Genomic DNA, 6,170 nt, shown 5'->3' on the forward strand with positions numbered 1-6,170 from the left:
GTCACTCTCTCTCAGCCTCAGTGGAAGGCAATGGCAAAGTGTAAGCAGGAGGAAAGGGGTCAGTTCAGTTCAGGTCAAAGGCAGGGCATGAATGGAGCTCCCATCAGGCACCTTCCCCCCGGTTTTTTTTTTATTTTTTTAAATTATTTTTGACAAAATATGTGCATGTGTTTTTTTTCTTGAGGCAGATATAGATAGATAGAACATGGCTAGCTGCTTGTTCACTTTCCCTTCTATTTGCTGGCTTCCAGCAAAGGGGAAATGTTGCAAAGGGCTAGACTGTTTTTCCTTTGCCAATCAATGCTATAATTTGAATGTTACATTTGTTGCTCTTGTCAATTAGGCAATTGGCAAAACGTACATGCTTTTGCAAGGAATTCAGGGGTAGCCCTGAATTGCTTTTAATAGCAAAAAAGAATGCAAGGCAATCGCATCCTTTTCTGGCATTTCCGAGGTGAGGGATTTATTATTATTATTATTATTATTATTATTATTATTATTATTATTACATGTGTAAGAGGCATTCTGGGGTGGCAAGGAGTGGGGGATACAGGATGCATTAACTTGCATTTGGGGGTTGAAAATGGGGCCAGGGGCAGATCATAACCTGCACTGACCCAAATGCCCACACACACACACACACACACACACACACACACACACACACAAAGAGATTTTAAATTTTGACAAAATGTGCGCACTTTGGGGCATTTTGTGCATGGCTCTTTAACAAAAAGGAGGGAGAGAATCACACTTCCGATGCCCCTGCAAACGTCACCTATGACGATTGCTTGATTGACAGCAGGCGCCTTCAAGTTAAACCCGATAAGGCATTTGGGTTAAAATGCCCCCTCAAATCTAGTGGGCACTTCCTAATGGAGAGATTCAGGGGAGGGGCATCCAGATCTACCCAATTGCACCCATGTTAACTGGGCCAGTGGAAATGGGACCTCTTTCCCAGGCTTCATCTACACTGAAGAATTAATGCACTTTAAGTGCTATGAAGCAGTGCTAAAGGATTCTAGTTTGTTGTGACAGCAGACTACAAATACCAGGTGCCACAGCAAGCTGCAAATCCCAGAATTCCATAGCAGTGAGCCATGGCATTTAAAGAGATGTTAAACTGTATTAATTCTGCCGTGCAGATGCAGCTTTTTTGAAGGACAGGGACGAAACACTGCACAATTGTTGAGGTCTCCAATAATAATAATAATAATAATAATAATAATAATAAACAACTGTTTATTTCTATACCGCTTTTCCTCGAGATCAAAGCGGTTCACATCTGGTAAAAATATGACATATGTCATAATACAATATAAAAGCAGTTATAACATTCAATAGCAATTACAACAATTCAACAAAATTATCTAAAAATGACAAATTAAAATAGTCAAAACTATAAACTATCAAAGTATCTTAATCTAATTGGGGAATACGTTCTCTAAAGAGAGTCGGGAGGGTATGCTTGCTGGAAGAGATAGGTTTTCAGTGCCTTCTTAAAGGCTTCCAGTGTACCGCTAAGACGAATCTCTTCCGGGAATACGTTCCAAAGAGCAGGCGCTATCGCTGTGTAAGCTCTTTGATGGGTTGTTGCCAGTCTCACCTTAGGGTGTTCGAGTAGCAATTTTCCCGTTGTTCTAAGGGTGCGTGGCGGATTGTGAAGGGAGAGGCGTTCCCTCAAGTAACTCGAGCCCAAACCATGTAGGGCTTTAAAGGTAATAACCAACACTTTGTATTGGGCCCAGAAGCGGATTGGCAGCCAGTGAAGAGATTTTAACATGGGGGTTATATGATCCGACCTAGATGTACCTGTGACCAATCTGGCTGCAGCATTTTGAACCAACTGAAGCTTCCGAACCTGATACAAAGGTAGCCCTATGTAGAGCGCATTACAGAAATCCAAACGAGAGGTTACCAGTGCATGTACTACAGTTTATAGGTCCTTTCCAACTTGTGGTACAGTCAGCCCTTCTTATACACAGATTTTTTATACACGGATTCAAGCATACACGGTTTGAAAATGTTCCAAAAAAGTATAAATTTCAAATATCAAACCTTGATTTTCCTTTTTTTTTTTTAAGAAGGGACACCATTTTGCTATGTCATTATATTTAATGGGACTTGAGCATACACGGATTTTGTTATACACAGGGGATCTTGGAACCAAAACCCAGCATATAACAAGGCTCCACTTATACCAAATATACATATATATTTCCATTGAGCTCACTCTTCAACTAATAAAACCCCATTAGGGAGGATCTCAGAAGCAGTGCTAGATTTGGAATCCTCTTTGGGTTTTCTGTTTGGACTTCTCCCCCTGTTTTACTTTCATCTTCCTTTCTAGGATTTGGCCTACTCTTGGATGCTTCAGATGCTCTTGACCCTGCCAGGGCTGACCAAAGAGATGTTGTTGCCTGAAGCAAAACACCAAATGCCACCCTCCACACCTGGAAGTGAAGGTGGCCAGCTAGTGAAGGCATTTGGGCACCCGAGGCAGAAAATCTCACCAAAAAGCCACCACCCCTCTTCTTTCCTAGAAGGAAACCTGGAAAAATCGATCCAGTACAAAGACATGAAATACTCAACCATTGGCAGCCCCATTCGTGGTCCTTCTTGCTCAGCTGCTAACTGCCGCTCCCTGCTGGAACCTTAACTGCCACAGAACAAGAGGTGCATCATAATGGAAGTTGTGGTGCATCATCCATACCTTGTTTAGGCCACACTGGGATTGGCTATGAACATCCTTCAAGTGTCCCTTGGGATGGTGGGCATATGTTGGCATATCTTGAAAAGAAATAGACAATTAATAATAATAATAATAATAATAATAATAATAATAATAATAATAATTTATTTATATTTCCTGCCTCTCCCTGCAGATCGAGGTGTGATTACATCCGATAAAATAAATACAAAATACAAATACAAAGATACAATCAATAAAATACTGACAAATCTTCTGTCTAGTACATGACCTTAAAACATAGCCAGGCCATTGGTGTTAGCCATGTAGCAAAGTATAACAACATCCAAAATCCATAAAACAATGTACAGTGGGGCCTTTGTTATCCAATGGGGATTGGTCTGTGGATACTAAAATCTATAGATGTTCAAGTCTCATTCGATACAATAGCCGAGTAAAATGGTGTCCCTTCCATAAAATGGCAAAATCAAGATTTGTTTTGGGGAATTTATACTTTTCTGGAATATTTTCAAACGGTGCATGCTTGAATCCCTGGATAAGGACGACTTTGTGATCAGAGCCCTTCCCAACATGTGTCAGGTTCTCTCAAGCAAAGACATACCCGTACTTTACATATCACAAATATTGTAGCAATAAAATTAAAAGAGGAAAAGGGATCCCACTGATCTGCTATTTGTTGATAAGAGAGACCCAGGAGGAAAGCAATCAAAAGGACCTTCTTCAGGTCAACCATGGCTGGTGTCTTTTTGAAGCTGGGACCTTCTATTTTTCTCTCTTTCTCCTCTCTTTTCTTCTAGGTTGAAGCTGGTATGTGTGGCTCTCAAGGCAAAATTCTGCATTAATATACTGTCTGGTGTTCCCTTCCCCCTGCCATCTGAAATTCCTGAGAATATCCCACAGATATCCCACCCACTGGTGGAATATTTCAGGGGAAAATGGCAAAATGTCACCAAATGTCACTTTCAGTGAAACAAGAAGATATGTCCCACTTCAAACCACCTTTAATTTTAATGTTCTTCTTATTTTACTGTAATCTTTTAATTTTCTATGGTCACTGTATCTTTTATTCGCTATATTATGATGTGGGGGGTTGGAGGAGGAGGAGATTTCTTTTTAAAATGAGAATCTTATTTATCTGTTGAGGGTACTTTGGCTTTGTGTTCCTACGTGGCAGGAGGTTAGACTGAATGACCTTTGTGGTCTCTTCCAGCTCTATAAAATCTGGTGCCTGAAGCAGCTGCTTGGTTGTCTCTCTGGCCTGGCAGACCTTGTCTTCAGCCGTAGGCATCTAAAAGCTGCCAGTCCTTACATCACTCACTTCTGAAAAGGAAAGGTAAAAAGTAAGGAGAATGCCATGTATGGTGTCCTATCATATGCCCTATCCAGTTCTCATCTACCCCAGATGCACAACTATTCAGATGCAAGATGTTGATAGATTCTCTGAGCCCTCAGGGGCAAAGGGGAGGTAGATCAAAGAATGGAAAGCATGGGGAGAGATTGCAGGTGTGAACTGTTTTGGCAATATCATAACAGCTTAAATCTGAAGTGATATTTGAGGTGACTGTTTTCTGGACAAGTAAAATATAGGCAGATTTAGATGGGTGGCCATCAGTGGCAAAGAGACCACAGAGAGATTAGAAACTGCACAAGCAGGGATTAGCACTATACAGGACGACCAAACACACCCTCCTTTTCCAGGACATGTCCTCCATTTCAACCTCCTGTTCGGGGGGAATTCCAAAATGTCCTCCATTTTGAGCATGACGAAGAAGCATGAATTTACATTTATATCAGTGTTGTTGGCTTTTATCTTGTAATGCTCTACATTTTTTATGTCCTACATTTTGCAGTGCCTCGTCCTGCTTGACATCTGGTCACCCTGGCATTAAAGACTGCAAGGAAAGAGGGAACAATTGGCTAATTATTGTTGTTAACCCCCCTCTGTGTTGATCTCGACCCATGGAGACATCTCCAAGACTCCCTGTCCTCAACTGCTCTGCTTAAGTCCTGTAAACCCACACCTGTGACCCGCTTAATAGAGTCCATCCATTTAGCATGTGGCCTTCATCTCTTTCTACTTCCCTTCACCTTTCCTAGCATTATTGTCTTTTCCAATAAGTTGTGCCAAAGTACTACAGCCTCAACTTTATCATCTTTGCTTCCAGGGAGAGATCAGGCTTGATCTGTTCTAGGACCCATTTGTTTGTCTTCTTGGCCATCTATGGTATCTCATGCCACATCTCATAAATTGGGGACAATGCGGGCTTGCCATCCAGAGATACTTAAATCTGTGGGTTGCAAGTTCGTGAATGCTGAAGTCCCATTGTACTATGATTTGGATGATTCTAACTTTAGTGCTCATTTGTATATCTTTACTTTTTAAGGATCTTTTCTAGTTCTTTCATAGTTGCCCTTCCTAGTTTTAGTCTTCTTTTGATTTCTTGACTCAGTCTCCATTCTGATCAGTGCTTGATCCAAGGTACAGAAACTCTTTTACTATTTCAATTTCCTTGTTGTCTAGGTAGAATGTATGTAGGTCATATGTGGTGGTCATTATTTCGGCAATATCATGAACATCTGTTAAAATCTGAAGTGATATTTGAAGTGATCATTTTCTGGACAAGTAAAATATGGACAGATTTAGATGGGCAGCCATCTAAAAGAGACCACTGAGAGATCAGAAACAGCACAAGCAGGGATTCTTGTTATAGCCTGCAAGGAAGGAGGAAACAACTGGCTAATCTTTAGCCCTAAAGCAAAGTCTCAAAGATACTAGGGCCCAAAATATGCACCTTGCAAGGCACAAAACACTGCTTTTGAACAGTGAACAAGGGACATTTTTGGGATCACTCACTCCTGCCCAGATTGGGGGATAGAAGCAATGAAACCAGCATGCCCAAGACCAATGCCTTTAGCTACACACTTTTCGGCAGAACAGCAAGCCCTGCTGCCAGTGTTTTTTGTGGGGTTTTCAGGCTATGTGCCCATGTTCTAGAAGAGTTTATTCCTGACGTTTCGCCTGCATCTGTGGCTGGCATCTTCAGAGAATGCTGCCAGTCTCTTGTGACATCGCAACAGCGAGTAGAGAAAATACGGCCAATATGGAACACGCTGCAAAGCCGAGCCCAGCTGTTTGTTTGTTTTGAAGTGGCCTTGTGTAGCTTGGAATATACTGTCTATGCCCCTGTCATTGTGATGCAACCTTTCGCAAAGAGCCACCCGCTCTTGTTCGATTGATAAAGGGCCCGATCAATTCTTTCCACTTTCAGGATAATTTGTGTTGTGTATGTGTGCTTATTTGGCCAGCTGGTAGCTAACAAGAGGCAGCTTAGTGTGTGTTTACAGTCAAGAAAGCCTAGCAAACGGCAAGCAAAGCCCAAGTGGTGTGGCATTTACTGTCAACATAGTAGGAGACAGAAAGGAGAGATAAGGAGCAGAGATCGTGGACTGCAACCCCAAA

General features: G+C 41.7%; 1 long non-coding RNA gene across 13 annotated transcripts in view; it reads right to left on the reverse strand.

Annotated features, from left to right (window-relative positions):
• Positions 1-6,170, reverse strand: part of LOC121921717 — a 51,110-nt gene that overhangs the window by 6,172 nt on the left and 38,768 nt on the right. For 12 of the 13 annotated variants that reach the window (XR_006102020.1, XR_006102029.1, XR_006102026.1 and 9 more), the window contains one exon: positions 2,714-2,790. This is a non-coding gene — a long non-coding RNA (uncharacterized LOC121921717). Of the gene's footprint in view, positions 1-2,713; positions 2,791-3,902; positions 4,031-6,170 lie in introns of all 13 variants that reach the window. The other variant, XR_006102019.1, reaches the window with a different exon arrangement.

Source organism: Sceloporus undulatus, chromosome 2, assembly GCF_019175285.1.
Source record: "Sceloporus undulatus isolate JIND9_A2432 ecotype Alabama chromosome 2, SceUnd_v1.1, whole genome shotgun sequence".
NCBI lineage: Eukaryota > Metazoa > Chordata > Lepidosauria > Squamata > Phrynosomatidae > Sceloporus > Sceloporus undulatus.